Source organism: Pipistrellus kuhlii, unplaced genomic scaffold (genome assembly GCF_014108245.1).
Source record: "Pipistrellus kuhlii isolate mPipKuh1 unplaced genomic scaffold, mPipKuh1.p scaffold_m20_p_2, whole genome shotgun sequence".
Taxonomy (NCBI): Eukaryota; Metazoa; Chordata; class Mammalia; order Chiroptera; family Vespertilionidae; genus Pipistrellus; species Pipistrellus kuhlii.
This window is the reverse complement of record NW_023425515.1, coordinates 32,963,979-32,980,554: the sequence shown is the minus strand read 5'-3', so window position 1 is coordinate 32,980,554 and position 16,576 is coordinate 32,963,979. Positions and strand designations below refer to the sequence as shown.

General features: G+C 41.0%; 1 non-coding gene and 1 pseudogene across 1 annotated transcript; both read right to left on the bottom strand.

The window, feature by feature from the left end:
- Positions 1-2,603: 2,603 nt before the first annotated feature.
- On the bottom strand, positions 2,604-3,215 carry LOC118724406 (annotated as a pseudogene).
- Positions 3,216-10,820: 7,605 nt separating this feature from the next.
- On the bottom strand, positions 10,821-10,924 carry LOC118725044. Its single transcript, XR_004989804.1, has one exon. It is a non-coding gene; the product is annotated as a U6 spliceosomal RNA (small nuclear RNA).
- Between the last annotated feature and the right edge of the window lie 5,652 nt (positions 10,925-16,576).

The window sequence follows — 16,576 nt, the reverse complement described above, 5'->3', positions numbered from 1 at the left end:
AAATATTCTGGTTAGCCGCTGGTCGGTGGCTAACCAGAAGTGGCTCTCGATCTTAGCCTTTCGACGATCGTTGCTGCACACCCTGCCTTCTGCCAACCAAAGGAATGCACTGCCACCGCCCTCTGCAAGACTGACTCAGGGGAGACCTTTTTTTTTTTTGCAATGCCCACCACCTCCCCCCCCCCCCCTTTTTTTTTGTTCAAATTTGAATCAGCTTGTAGGATGTGATTGTGACTATTCAGAAGGAGTGCGGTTTTTCTCGCGTAGTGCCCACGGAAACACCAGGAAAGCCATCTTGGCTATCGATCAGAGATTCCAGGCGGTGCTTTGGTGCTGCGTACCGCACAAGCCTCTTTCTGCTGAGAGCCCTGTAATGGGATCTATTGCCTTTTGAGATCACTACTGCTTAGGGCCCATTTTTTATCCGAGTTTCTCCCCCTACTGGTCTTTCATTGTATTGAAAAGGCATAGGAGCAGTGTTACAAGTCCTAAAATGTAGGTTCTCCCTTGAATTTTTAAGAAGGGGACCTGGAAGGGATCCACCCCAGAAATGTTACAATCCAACTTGTCAAGCAGAGCTAAACCCTGGCACCATACATTCGAACCCAGTTGTAAATGAGATCCATTCCTCTATGTGGTCCTGGTTTCCATTCGACGGTGTTTCTGTATTCCTTGTGTTTTCTTAAGCTCTGGTTTTCATCTCACATTCCAGGGGTCTATATTTCGAACTATTTTTCTCAAACCAGTGTTTTCCTCAGTTTCAGAATACTATGTCACTCCAGAGCACATGTGTCAAACACAAGGCCCGCGGGCCAAATCCGTCCCGCCAGGCCTTGCAATGTGGCCCGCACTGCGCTGTCATCACTGCACTCCGCTGTGTTTCCATCACAATGACAGTTTATGACTGTTCAGTAAACCATTCGGACCGAGATTTAGGCTGGATTTTAGATTTTGGCCCCTTCTCTGATTGAGTTCGACACCCCTACTCCAGAGCATTCATGTATGTAACATGGAATTACTCGTCAAAGTAAACCTTAAGGCAGCATTCCCAAATTGTGTTCCCAAACAGAGTTTCATGAGAGATTACTAGGTACTCCTTGTGGGGAAAAAATTCTTCTAGGTATATTTTTCCTTCTAAAATATAATTTTTGAAAGTTTTTTTTGTTGTTCGTTTAATACATCGGAAAAGAATGCATATACAAAGAATCGATTCATGAGAAAGCATTGGTTCAACACTAATAAAACTACAAGAATTCGGATTTTGCCAAAACCGGTTTGGCTCAGTGAATAGAGCATCCACCTGTGGACTGAAAGGTCCCGGGTTCAACTCCGGTCAAGGGCGTGTACCTTGGTTGCGGGCACATCCCCAGTAGGGGGTGTGCAAGAGGCAGCTGATCAATGATTCTCTCTCATCGATGTTTCTAGCTCTCTATCTCTCTCTTCCTCTCTGTAAAAAAATCAATAAAATATATTAAAAAAAAAAAAAAGAATTCGGATTTGGGGAAGGTGGAGAATATTACCTAAACATTTTTTTAAATGTTGGAAACTGCAACCAAAATAAGCTGGTAGAGTCCCTATTAACACTTATGAAGAGTCTTCATAAGACTCTCTCCATGGTTTTTATTAAATTAGAGAACCTCAACTGGCTGCTCTAGGGTTCCCCATGCAAAACAGGAATACAGTGATTCCCCTGACTGGTCCCCATGTTAAATGTTCTTCCCACACCTACCCCACCCCTAGCTTCTTAATGAAGCAGGTGTCGATCCTCATAACTTGAAGAGGATGTGAATCATTCCACAGACATCCGCCTTCTTGCACCCCTTGTATATACCAGGTCTTTAGCTGTGTTCTAGGAACACCATATCATACACTACTAAGCTGCACATCTATGCTAAACTTATAAGACTGACAGGGAAAAAAATTTTTTTAATTATGTACCTAATCCATTTGGTATATTTCAAAAGATGCAATACTTTTCTTCATTTATTAGTGAAAGAAATTAGAGATTAACTTTCTTTTTTAAAAAATCAGCAAACGGCTAACAAATTTCCTTAAAAGTTAGTCACGTATACAGTGCATCCTAGAAAAGAGGAGGGGCAAGACAGGTTCCACCCACTTTCATCAAATACTGAACCTACTCACGGGTGGAGAGAACAGGCAGCTTTCAAAAAGAAGTATGTTATTAAATGAGGCATTTACTGTACTCCTTCCTAAGAGCACTGGTGGGGAACCAGTTTTCTAAACTAGATCTGGGAAGTGGAATCACTCCATCCTCACCTAAAGGGCTATCCAATGGTTAACAAATTTTTTAAAAATGACTAAATAAAAACAAACCACACACACAACACTAAACAAACAAACTAGATGTCTCAGATCACTCTCCCGAGTGGAACCCGGGAGCAGCTTCAACAACCCGAATTAGTCTGTTAGAGTTATCACAAACATGCCTTGCTTTTAAACAAAACAAAAAACTAGTATTGATCACTTTTCTGACAATATACAATTACTCAAAATTAACTAGTATTGAGAGGGGGAAAGAGACCATATCTATACGCCTTGTTTCGCATGAGTGCATATGGGTAGGTAGGTTCAGGGCATTTGTCATAGCAAAAACGAATTTTAATTTTTAATCTTTCGTTTGATTTAAACATTGCTTTTACTAAGATGCCGAAACCAGCTGTGCAGAAAGGGCTCTGGAGAGATGATCATAGCAGCACACACCTGCGGCTCTTCTTCGGTTCTGGAGGCTCCAGGGCAGCCAATATCGCTTTGTCAAATACATTCTTTAGGCCTTTCTGTGTGAGTGCAGAACACTCCACATACTTGACAGCCTTCAGGTCACAGGCCAGCTTTTCAGCAGTCTCTGAAGTGATAAGTTTCTGTTTGTTCTTGCCAAGTTTCTCAATCAGAGAGGGGTCATCTCTGAGATCGATTTGGGTCCCAACAAGCGAGAAAGGAGTCTTTGGACAGTGGTGAGTTATCTCAGGCACCCACTTTTCTTTCACATTTTCAAATGAGGATGGAGAGACCACTGAAAAACAGACTAAGAATACATCTGAATGTGGATAACTCTTTGGTCATAATCTGTCATAATCCTCTTGCCCTGCAGTATCAAAAAGTCCAAGAGTATACGGCTCTCCACCAATCATAACTGTGACTGCATAGTTGTCAAAACAAAATTGGTACATACTCAGATGGAAATTTGTTTGTTTTGTAGGATAGTAGAAGTTATGTTTTACCAACAGCCCAAAGGATGCACTTAATTGTCTGCAATGCATTCTGAAGCAGTTTTATATCCACTTTAAATATTTCAGATACAATGTGACCTCAGCCTCTCCCTAAAATATAATTTTTAAAAGATGCTAATTATATTATGATTTTTATGTGATAACCTGCCTTTTTTGTTAAATATTGTTTTTATTAAATTTATTGGGGTGATATTGGTTAACACGAACATACAGGCTTCAGGTGTGGGTTTCTATGTTACAAGATCTGTATATTCCACTGTGTGCCCACCACCCAGAATCAAATCTTCTCCTGTCACCATATGTTAGGACACGATAGTCTGTCTTTAAGAAATCACTTGTCAGCCCTGTCGGTGTGGCTCAGTGGTTGAACACCGGACCTTTGTACTAGGAGGTTCAGTTCCCTTCCCATCGGGCATAGGGCTCGGTTGGGTCGTGTCTCCATCCCCAGTAGGAGGTACCTAGGAGGCATCCAATCAATGATTCTCCCTCATCATTGATGTTTCTATCTCTCCTCTCTTCCTCTCTAAAATCAATAAAAATATTTATTAAAAAAGAAATCATTTGTCAGAAAAAAAAAAAGCCATACTTGTTACTTGAATATATGATGAGTCACTGGTGCAGGAGTAGCATTTACTGCCCAAATCACAGTTGATGCATTTGGTTTATTTGATAACCATTGCTTTATTATGTGCTTTATCTTGTTTTCAAAGGTGTTTGCCCTACTATGATAAAACTCATTGCTCAAGATCCTAAGACTACAAGAAGAATGTTTTATAGGAAAAGTTGAAATAGCAATTCTCAGACCTTACATCAAGCAAAAAGAAAAAAGAAAAAAAAAGAAAAAGAAATTCTTCAGAATTAAAGAATTGCCGCCTAAGTTTTCTAAACATCCAAGATGAAACTATTGTTCCATTCTAACATATTTCAGATATGTTCACAGTTTCTTGCCTTTTGGATTTATTTCCATTGAAAATTATGACTGATACTGAAGTGTGTACCAAAACATTCTCTAAAAGCACTTAAGTCACTACTAATCTCTGAAGTAATTTGGAAACAAAGTCAGCTTGGTTATGTAGCAATATACTCTGGCTGAATGAAGTTGCCAAGTTAAACAATGAAACTATACCAAAAGGTAACAGAGTGAGCTCCTGCATAGCACATTTTAATTCAGTTATGGTCAGAAAACGTACTTTTAAAGTTCCAGTTCTTTGCAATCTGTTAAGGTTTGTTTTGCCCCAGAATGTCCTATGTGCACTTATTAAACAACAACAACAACAAAAACATTTAATGTGCATTGTTGGTCAATTATGTGAAGTTGGTTAATAACATTGTTAGGTCTTGTATATTCTTACTGGTTTTCTCTACTAATTCTACAGTTTCTGGGAGAGTAGCATTGAAAGCTCCAATTATAATTGTGGATTTGCCACGTCTTTCATGTCTGTGTATTTTCACTTTATGTTTTGAAGCTCTGTTGCTAACACATTTAGAATGATTTTTTTAAATATATATTTTATTGATTTTTCACAGAGAGGAAGAGAGAGGGATAGAGAGCTAGAAACGTCGATGAGGGAGAATCATCGACCAGCTGCCTCCTGCACACCCCCCACTGGGGATGTGCCCGCAACCAAGGTACATGCCCTTGACCGGAATCGAACCCGGGACCTTTCAGTCCGCAGGCCAACGTTCTATCCACTGAGCCAAACCGGTGCCGGCTAGAATGATTTTTTAAAAAATATTTTATTGATTTTCTTACAGAGAGGAAGGGAGAGAGATAGAGAGCTAGAAACGTCGATGAGAGAGAAATATCGACCAGCTGCCTCTTGCACACCCCCTACTGGGGATGTGCCTGCAACCAATGTACATGCCCTTGACCGGAATCGAACCTGGGACCTTTCAGTCCGCAGACCGATGCTCTACTGCTGAGCCAAACCGGTTTCGGCTAGAATGATGTTTTTGATGAATTGATCTTTTATCATTATGTACTATCTCTCCTTGTTCCTTGTGGTGTCTTTGTTCTGAAATCTATTTTGTCTCACATTTAATATAGACATGCCAGCTTTCTCTTGATTAGTTTTTCTGTGATATATCTTTTCCTACCTTTTTTATTCATTTTTTTTAATGTTGTATTTAAAATGGTTTACTTCTGGGCGACACATAGTTAGGACTTTAAAAAAAATCCTATCTGATCATCTCTTTTAATTGCAGTGTTTATATCATTTACACTTAATGTAATTATTGATATGGTTGGATTTAGGTCTATTATTTTATTATTTGTTTTCTGATTTCCCTTACTTCCAATCTTACTTTCTTGCCTTCTTTTGAATTGTTTAAATATTTCTTAATATTACATTTTAATGTATATATTGTCTTTTGGATATAGCTAGCTCTCTCTCTCTCTCTTTTTTTTTTATTATATTTGCTCTATAGCTTACAATATACACACCTAAACCTTTACAGTGTACATCACTGTAAATATTACATCACTTCAAGTAAATGTAGAGAGACACCTTACAACCACATAGGTTCCTCTATTTCCCACTCCCCCCCGCTCCAATAACTAACCTTTATGTTGTAGTTGGTATATGTATTATATTTATTTATTTTAAAAACTTTTACAAGAGTTTACTTGAGCCAAACTGATGACATGCCAGGAAGTAAGATCACAAATGCTCCAGAGAATAACAATTTTGCATCTTCTTTTATGCTTTTGAAAAATAAGGAGGGAATGTACCTGGAGCTGGGGATTGGATTACAGAATAATTAACAAGATTATGTGCTTTCTTGAGAGTGAACGCCCCCTTTGAGAGGTATTACTTCTGGTATTTCGAAGGTGTGTTAGCCCTAGATGCACAAGAACAAGAGACAGAGCTGGCTTAAAACCTTTCACTAAAGAAGCTATGGGCCTGAGTTATGACTACCTACCATGACTTTCCCTGTTAGGAATTTATGATCAGATCACCCTGTAAGGTTGCTTTCTGGGAGCTCTCTGAAAAGAAGTGGTTACCAACTTGGCATTTTCTTCAAGTGACTCTATCAAACCTTGGTAATAGTGTAAGATGCCTCTTTTTAATAATGTCAGCTAATAAGCTCCTTCATATAAATCCAGTTTAAATGCACTGTGATGATGCCAAGGAGCCATGAAGAACCAAGAGGCCATCTTGGGTTTTCCAGAGTCCCCACTTACTTGTTTAATTTTTTTTTTTTTTTACCACTTATTTATTTTATCCTCACCTGAGGATAAGTTCATTGATTTTTAGGGAGAGAGCGACATTGATGTAAGATGTCTCCTGGTCTCACCCCAACTGGGAATGGGAGCCAAAACCCAACTATGTGCCCTGACTGGAGTTTGAACCTGCAACCTTTTAGGGCATGGAACAACACTCCAACCAACTGAGCCACCTGGCCAGGGCTTATCACTTATTTTACAATGTGTCCTATGCAATTTTGAATCTTTTGAGGTGTTCCAGGTGCTCTATATATAGAGATATTTTTAATCCTTAAAACACCCTTCTGAAGTGCCTCAAAGTTGATCTTATGTATAAAGAGATGTTTAACCCTTAAAACCTCAATTTCTAATGAAAACTGAGAAGTAACCAATTTGCATTCTTTAAAAGTTTTATGAAGACATTTTAGTTATTTTAAAAATACATTTTTATTGATTTTTAAAAAGAGAGGAAGGGAGGATAAAAAGATAGATACATTGATGAGAAACATTAATAGACTGCCTCCTGCACGCTCCCTATTAGGGATTGAGCCAGCAACCCAGGCATGTATCCCGTCCAAGAATCGAACCAATGACCTCTTGGTTCCTGAGTCAACACTCAACCACTGAGCCACACCAACTGAGCTATGGAGACATTTTACATCCTCTAGAAACATAGTTCATAGACACAAAAGTCAATTATTAACATGGACTTATTTTTATAAAACCCAGGCAAAACAAAGACATGTCTTTTACTTAAACAAGCAAACTTAAATTAGGTTTTATTTGCTAAGGATTAACTTTAGATCATGTGAACTTGAAAAGCATGAGTTAGTTTATATTTTTGCAATCCTTACAAGCACTTGCCTTTAAATTGATTTTAATAATAACATCCAGTGGCATAAATTATCTAACATTTATATCATACATATATACATAGACACACACAAATATAATAGTTGGAGCCAAATTTTGTTTTGGAGGCATTTGAAATCTGTATATATCCTTGATAAGTCAAGTAAAAATAAGGACAGCCATTATTAATAACCTAAAGAATTGGGATGACACCCAAAGGACATCATAGGTTAATCCGCTTATCTAAATCCTCTTTTTAAAGCTTTGTGAGACCAATTTATGCTTTCCATTCTTTCTGCCTAATTTATAGACAGCTTTTGTAACTATGCATGCAAAAAATTAATTAATTTTTTTAAATGTTGTTACTGATTTTTTTTAGAGAGGAAGAAAGACGGACAAGGGAGAGAGAGATAAAAATATAAATGAGAGAGAAACATTGACGGGCTACCTCCTGTATACCCCCTCCTGGGGATCGAGCCCCCAATCTGGTCAAGGGCCCTGACCAGGAATTGAACCAGAAACCTCTTGGTACCTGGATCAACACTCAACCTCAGAGCCATACCGACTGGACCATAAGATTAATTTAGAAGTACCAAAGGATCCTCATCTGGCCATGTTAGTACTAATGGAAGGCTGACTGTCATGGGGCTTATTGGCCTCGGAAGCACAATTTCTCACATTATTTATGAGATCTGTAGAGACTGAAAAAACTTCTAGGGAAAACCAGCCCTTATGTCCATATCTCCCGATGAGCCAATTTGGTGAGTATCCTTCCAGGGCTGCTTTACACCCTAAAGTTTGTGTTTCTGAGGCAGCTCCACAAAGACTTTTCGTTACCTAAGAATGCTTGAGCAAAAGACAGTGAGGGCTTACTGGTCACCACCGAACCGGATACTTTCGAGGGAATGGAACCCTTTCTCAGGTCCCTCTCTGAAGGTGAACCTGTTTTAGGGTGCTGTGCTCTTCTCCCTGGGGCTCCCTCCACTGGTTTCTCTGGGATCAGCTGCACTGCTGCACTGCTGACTCTTGGAGCCCATATGGATTCAGAGATCTGAACCAATGCTGTCACCCCATTGCCTATTCGGGTTGGGGAAGTAAATGTTCTTTCTCTTTTAGAGCTAAAAATGCTCAGTCTCTCATTTAACCAGCAAAAGTATTGTTTAAACTCTCAGTAAGCAATCTACTTAAAAAGCCAAAATTAAGAGTAGCAACCCATTCCTCCTTCTCCTCCTCCTTTTTTTTTTTTTTTTTTTTTTTTTACTTTCCCTGGTTATCTCAACCCTTATCCACCTTGAAGATTCTCTAAAAACAGCTCAGATAAAGTCATGGCTTGCTACTAAAAGCAAGGGCCCCCCAAATTCCCAGAGAAACTCACCCCAGGTCGCCTGATAGAAAGTAGGTAGTTGGTGGGGCATAATGAGCCCTTACTTGTATCTTAGTCCTGGTCCAAGTTCACAGGGTGGTTCTGGATGAGTTTCTTTGACATAAACACCCAAACCTTTAGAAAATTTTTATAAGAGTTTATTTGAGCCAAACTGACAATATATGCCAAGGAGCAAGATCTCGAATGCTCCCCCATATTATATTTAACAATTTATTATGCTTGAATTAAATCTATTATTTTATATAATAAATAAAACATGCAACAAAATGGAAATATCATTTGACCCTCTACCCAAGCCCCATTCCAATTCCCTCTTTCCCAGAACCAGCCACTATTTATAATTTGGTACCGTATTTTCTGGCGTATAAGACGACCCCCTAATTTTACAGTTAAAACATAGGGTTAGGCCTATATTCGCTGTATAAGGCTACCTTCCACTTCCGAGGCAGCACCAGTTCTTTATTTAATAGACTGCCTCCCTGACTCTGGCCAATCTGAGCAGGCTTTTTACTAGAACACAGTGTATCTTCGGGTACAGAACATGTATAATTTGCATGCATAAAAAGCCTGCTTGGATTGGCTGAGTTAGAGAGGCGGTCTATTAAAAGAAGAACTAGTGTTGCCTCGGAAGTGGGGGGTAGTCTTATACAGCGAATACAGGCCTAAACCTACGTTTTAACTGTAAAATTAGGGGGTCGTCTTATACGCCGGAAATACGGTATTTTTTATTCTTAGTTTTACCTGCATTTTTCATACTTTTACCTACCTACTTCTAAAATTACTTAAAAAAAAATATATATATATATTTTTTTATTGATTTCAGAGAGGAAGGGAGAGGGAGAGGTAGATAGAAACATCAATGGTGAAATAGAATCATTGATCGGCTACCTTCTGCACGCCCCCTATTGGGGATCCAACCCACAATCCCAGGCATGTGCCCTTGAGCAGAACCACACCCGGGAACCCTCAGTCCAAGGCCAATGATCTATCTACTGAGCCAAATAGGCTCGGGTTACAATCACTTTTTAAAAGTGTCATGTGTTACATTTTCCTCTATAGCCATTTTTACTCAACATTATCTTTTCGAAAAATACATTTCTATTGATTTCAGAGGGGAATGAAGAAGAGATAGAAACATCAATGAGGAGAGTGTATCATTGATTAGTTGCCTCCTGCACGCCCCCTACTGGGGACTGAGCCTGCAACCCAGGCATGTGTCCTGACCAGAATTCAACCATGACCTTCTGGTGGATGCTCAGCCACTGAGCCATGCCGGCTGGGCTTAACATTATCTTTTTTGAAATCTATCTACGTTGAACTAGTTTATTTATTTTGAAGGTCTGGCACACTCTTCTCCCCACCTTCAACTCCTATTATTACTTGGTTTGCCCACTTCTTTCAAGCCTTTAAGTGTCAGTATGGATGTTTCTGACCATCCTTTTAAAAATTACATACACACTCTCCTAGGACTCCTGTTTTCCCTTTTCACCTTTGTTTTTCTCCATAGCTCTTACCACTATCTAATATAGTAAGTACTTCTTTATGATATGTTTCCTCCTAAAAGAATGAAAGCTATATGAAAATAAGGATTTTTGTCTTTTAGTAACTACTATTTCTCCAGTTTTCAGAACAGTGCTTGGCACATAGCAGTCATTCAATAAATATCGCTCTATATAAGAGCCTAAGTGACCGGCTGGTCAACCAGTAGGTATGACGTGCACTGACCACCAGGGGGAAGACACTCGATACAGGAGCTTCAGAGTGCCCTCTTGCACTCCAGGACCCCTCAGGGGATGTCAGAGAGTCGGTTTCGGCCTGGTCTCTTCAGGCCAGGATGAGGGACCCCACCTGCCAGAGGGACCCTGCTCACTCCTCAGGTTGGCAGCAGGTTGGCTCCAGGGCGTGTCCAGGCTTTTTCGCCCAGTCCTGCCCTGCTGGCCACCTTCTAATTAATTTACTCTCAATGTGCATGAATCTGCACTGGGCCTCTAGTTTGTTTAATAAACAAATGAATTTAGAAAATGCCAGTCAATGGACAATTCGATTACTTAAAGTTTTACCATATAAAAAGCCATGCTGCTTATCAATGGGAAAATATCCTTGGGTGAGGATTAATAAAAAATAAAATAAAATAAAATATGAATGCTTTATGAGTTTGCATCTCATCTTTGCACAGGAGCCATACTAATCTCTATATCATTCTAATTTTAGTATGCATGCTGCCGAAGCAAGCACTCTCATTTTTATCATTTAACACAGTAACATATGGGTAGAGTTAGAATATAAAAAAAAACATTGTATTAAAAAAGGGTAGTGTCTCACTCCTTGTATCTTACTTTCAGAGGCAAACACAAATTCTCCTGTTATTTCAATACTTAGCATTATAGCATTATTTTGCAATTTCTTGATTTAACTTTTTATGTAGACACATTTTTGTTCATCCTATATTCTCAGAATTATAATTTGCAGTTAAAGTTCAATATTTATAAGTGTGCTAATATTGTTAACTGCACGGCCAAGTAGTGCATGCTTTTTTGTCTTGAAAAGCTTCACTTATCCTTGAAGAAAATAATTGCATCATTTTTCACATATGTAATTTTTATATGTAACTATTCTTATTTTTTTCCAATTGCATATCAATTATTGTATGTGTAATACTTGTTCTCTTCCCTCAATATGTCTGATTAATTAGATAATTCATTAATTTTACTTTTTTTTTTTTTTAATTCTCTGAAACCTTGTCTCAGAGCCCTTCATCCTCCTGCTCCAGTCTGGTTTGGTTATATCCTGGGCTCCTACTGCCCATCACCCTCTGCATTTTCTATTTTAAGTCCTTGTTTTCTAGATCCTGTGCTTTCCTCTTCCTTGAGTACTTCCTCATTTCAGAGGAGTACTTCTCTAGTCACTTCCTGAAAAGGGGGTGCCGGGAAGTAATTTCTCTGAGATCTTAAAATCCAAAAAGTTAAAATTCAAAAGATTTTACAATCCAGGGCTTGTTCTATTCCAGTGGTTTTCCTTGATTGCACATTGGAATTACACGAGAGAGCCATAAAAGCAAAACTGGTAGAACAAAAACTGGCTGGGTGGCTCAATTGGTTTGAATAACATTCTATAGATCAAAAGGCTGAAGTTTGATTCCCACTCAGGGCACATACCTGTGTTGTGGGTTTGATCCCTGGTACCGTAGAGTGCAGGAGGCAACTAGCCAATGTCTGTCTGTCTGTCTCTCTCTTTTTCCTCTCTCTCTCTCTCTCTCTCTCTCTCTCTCTCTCTCTCTAATCAATAAATATATTCATGGGTTAGGATTAAATATAAAAAAGCAAAATAAAAACACCTCAGGCCCTGCTCAGAGCCACTAAACAATAATTTGAATAATAAGATTTAATAATCCCTCAGGAGATTCTACAATAATATGATACAAGGTTGAGAACTTGAAGGTTTGGCTGTATGTGGTAAGCCAAATTCTACGATGGACCTCAGGATTCCTCTTCATGATGTACACAACTTGCATAGCCCTCTTCCACTGAGTGTGGGTGGTACTGGTACATATAATGGAGTATTAGTCCCATGAATAAATTACTAATCGGTTGACTTTGAGTTAGAGGGATTACCCTGGTTAAGTCTTGCATAACTAGGTGAGAAAGTAAAGCATCTAAGAGACATTTTCCTGCTGGTCTTGATGATGCAGCGAACTGCTGTGTTTCAGGAGTGGAAGCAAGGGTCAAGGGGAAGCCACTAGGAAATCAGAGCAGTTCCAGGCTGACAGATAGCAAGAAAACAATGACTTCTGTCAAACTGACTTCTGCCAACAACTCACGTGAGATTGGAAGAGGACTTTGTATCATCTGATACCTTGTTTTCAGCCTTTTAATTCTCTGGGCAAGGAACCTAGCTATGTGCCCAGGCTTCTAACCTACACAAACTATCTTACTTAATAATAAACAAACATGTAAATTGACCTTACTTCTGCTATGACCACAGCCAATAAGAATTAAGTATGCAAATTAACCTGACAAAGATAGCAGGTTAATTTGCATATGCAGGGTAGCTGGGTGGGGTGGGACGCCTGCTACCGTATGAGGCAATGAGGGGGTTAGAGGGAGCTATCGGAGCGGTGCTCCCACCTGGAGTGGGGACTTAGCAGCTACTGGGCTGTCTGGGAGCAGGGATCTAAAGGCTCCTGAGTGGCCAGGAGCAAAGCCAGGGGAAGGAAGGCCTATTCTTGCATGAATATCATGCAATGGGCCTCTAGTCCTATATAATAAAAGCCTAATATGCTAAGCATCTGGTCGTCTGTCCAACCAATCAAAGATAATGATATGTTAAAGCTACTCCACTGCTCACTATGATGTGTACTGACCACCAGGGGGCAGACACTCCAGCTGGTATGTTTGCTTGCTGCTGGGGTCCAGCCAATTGGGATTGAGCAAAACAGGCCAGACACACTCTGGAGCCCTCCCGCTGTCCCTCCCTGGCTGGCCAACCTCTCCTGTCCCTCCCTAGCCCCAGTTGTGCACCGGTGGGGTCCCTCAGCCTGTCTGTGCCCTCTTGTAATCTAAGACCCTTTGGGGAATGTCAGAGAGCCAGTTTCAGCCCAATCTTGAGGGCCAGGTAAGGGACCCCACTGGTGCACGAATTTGTGCACTAAGTCTCTAGTCTATAATAATAAAAGCATAATATGCTAATTAGACTGAAAAACCAAACAACCTTATTGACATCATTCCGGATATCCTTCTGGATGAAGCTGTGGTGGCAGGAGCCAAGGCAGGGACAGTTAGGGGTGATCAGGCAGTCAGGTGAACAGTTAGAGGCATCAGGCAGGCAGAGTGATTAGAGGCAATCAGCAAGGCAGGTGAGCAGTTAGGGGCATCAGGCAGGCAAGCAGAATGGTTAGGGGTGATTATACAGGCAGATGAGTAGTTAGGGGTGATAAGACAGGCAGAGGTGATTAGAGGTGATCAGGCAAGCATTGTGTTTTGGGGGCATCAGGTAGGCAGGTAGAATGGATAGGGGTGATCAGGTAGGCAGGCAGAATGGTTTGGGACGATCAAGCAGGCAGGCAGGTGAGCAGTTAAGAGCCAGTAGTTCTGGATTGAAAAAGGAATCCCAGATTGTGAGAAGGTGCAGGCTGGGCTGAGGAACCCCCACCACCCCAGTGCACAGATTTTGTGCACCAGGCCTTTAGTGAGATAATAAGTGGGTAACTGAGATTACAGTAGTTTGCTCTGTAGCAATAGAAAACTGCATAGAATTCTGGGGATAGGGTTAAATCATTTCCTCTATGAATTTTGGAGGCATTGCTGCATTGGCTGCTAGCATCCTACGTTGCTATAATGGAATTAGATGACATTCTAATACCCATTATTTTGGAGCCATTTGTAAATTTCACAAAAAATACATACCTTTAACTTTAAATATTAAAGTGCATCTATATATATACATATTGTATATAAGCCTAATATGCAAATTGTTCCCTCAGGCGTTCGACCAGGAGACCAGGAGTTTAATCACTCACTATGATATGTGACGACCACCAGGGGATGGCGTGAAATGAAGAAGGCCCTGGCCTGCAGCTGGCAGCCAGAGAAGGGAGGTCCTAGCCAGCAGTGGGAAGGCTCTGATTGCCTTGATCACCGGCCAGGCCTAGGGACCCTACCTGTGCACAAATTTTGTGCACCATGCCTCTAGTGTTCTTATTTATCATAAGAATAAAGAATTAACTTAAATTACAACAGTACGATTATAAAAATGTAAAATTTTAACATTGTTATAGTACTTTCAGCTACAAACTTTATTCAATTTCACCAATTACTCTAATAATGTCCATTGTAACATTTAAAAATGCCCTAATTTAGGGTTGTGCATCACATTTAGTTTCTTGTTGTTGTCTCTTCAATATCGAGGAGTTCCTCAGACTTTGTCCTTTTTTTTTTAACTTAATTTTTTTAAATTGATTTTGTACAGAGAGGAAGGGAGAGCGATAGAGAGTTAGAAACATTGATGAGAGAGAGTCATCGATCAGCTGCCTCTTGCATCAATCAGCTGCCTACTGGGGATATGCCCACAACCAAGGTACATGCCCTTGACCGGAATCGAACCTGGGACCCTTCAGTCCTCAAGCTGACGCTCTAGCCATTGAGCCAAACCGGCCTCGGCAGACTTTGTCTTTTGTGACATTTATGTTTTTGAATACAACAGGCCAGTTATTTTGTAGAAGTTTCCTCAATTTTGGGTTGTTTGCTCATCATTAGTTAGATTCAGGTTATATATTTTTGGCAAGAATATTCCATAAATGGATGTTCTTTTCATTTATTGATTTTTATAGAGTGGGGAAGAGGGGGGAGAGAGAGAAAGAGAGAGAGAGAGAGAGAGACTTGTTGTTCTACTTATTTATGCATTTATTGGTTGATTCTTCTACTAGTACTAGTGACCCAGTGCACAAAATTCGTGCACATTAAAAGGGGATTAATTAGAAGAAATATTTTAATATTGCTATTTGTCCTTTCTCTATAATAGAAATGTCAGAGATGAAAGAAAATTAGTAAAATGTATATGAAAACCTTCCTCCTGTCAGAGTCTGGGACTCACCACAGGACCCAGAGTCAAGTCACTACCCACCCACATGCACCTCAAAATCATATGAGACCCAGACCCTGCTCCCCCAACCCCTGCATTGGGCTAGATCCAGACCCAACGAGTCCCACCCTTGTCAAGCCCTGCCAGGCAGGGGTGTAGTCTCAGGTACCCTGGCTTGGTGCCAGGATGGGGGCATGGCCTGAGGTCCCCCAGCCCAGACTGGGGCAGGGGACATGCCTTTAGGTTCTCTGTTAAGCCCCGCCAGGTGGGGGTAAGGCCTGAGATCCCCTGTCAAGCCCTGCTGAGTGGAGTATGTGGCCTGAGGACCCCCGGCCTGGTGCTGGGGTGGGTGCCAGCCTGAAGTCCACTGTCAAACCCCACCTGGTGGGGGGTGCGGCCTGAGTTCCCCCAACCCAGCACTGGGGATGCACCTTGAGGTCTCCTGTCAAGCCCTGCTGGGTGGGGGGCATGGCCTGAGGTCTCCTGTCAAGCCCAGAAAGTCAGGGGGGCACAGCCTCAGTCCCCTGGCCCAGTGCTGGGATGAGGGGTGCAGCCTGAGGTCCCTCATCAAGCCACGCCGGGTGGGTGGTATTGTCTGAGATCCCCTGGCCTGGTGCCAGGGTTGGGGACGCAGCCTGAAATCCCCTGTCAAGCCCCACCTGGTAGGGGGCACAGCCTGAGGTACCCTGGCCTAGCATTGGGGCAGGGGAGCAACCTGAGGTCCCCTAGCCCAGCACCAGGATGGGAAGCATGCCGTATGGTCCCCTATCAAGCCCTGCTAGGTGGGGGAGGGTATAGTCTCAGGTCCCTGCTGATTGCTCATTAAGGCTCCTTATGGGAACTTGGCCTCAGCTGTGGGTGCAGCCATCTTTGTAATGGAGCGATGGTCAATTAGCATATTCCCTCTTTATTAGATAGGATGTGCCCTGACCAAGGATTGAACCCACAACCTTGGTGTGTCATGACAACACTCTAACCAGCTGAACTACTGGCCAGGGCCTAGTGTGTTCTTTTCAATACATCCCATCAGGAACTATATGATGTCAGTTTGTTCCATTGTTTATGCTATTAACCTTGATCACTTGGTTAAAATAGTATCTGATGAATTGCTCCATTACAAGGTACTATTTTTTCCTGGAAAATTTTCGACTATGTAATTGTTCTTAAATTACTTTTATGTACTAGTTTTTGGAACCTGTGATGATTCTTGCCTGACTTGATTGTCATTATTTTTTAATGACCTTAATTAATTGTTTAATTTATTCTTAAGTGATCTGTTTTTCTCTCTGAAAGCTTCTAGACTATTTATTT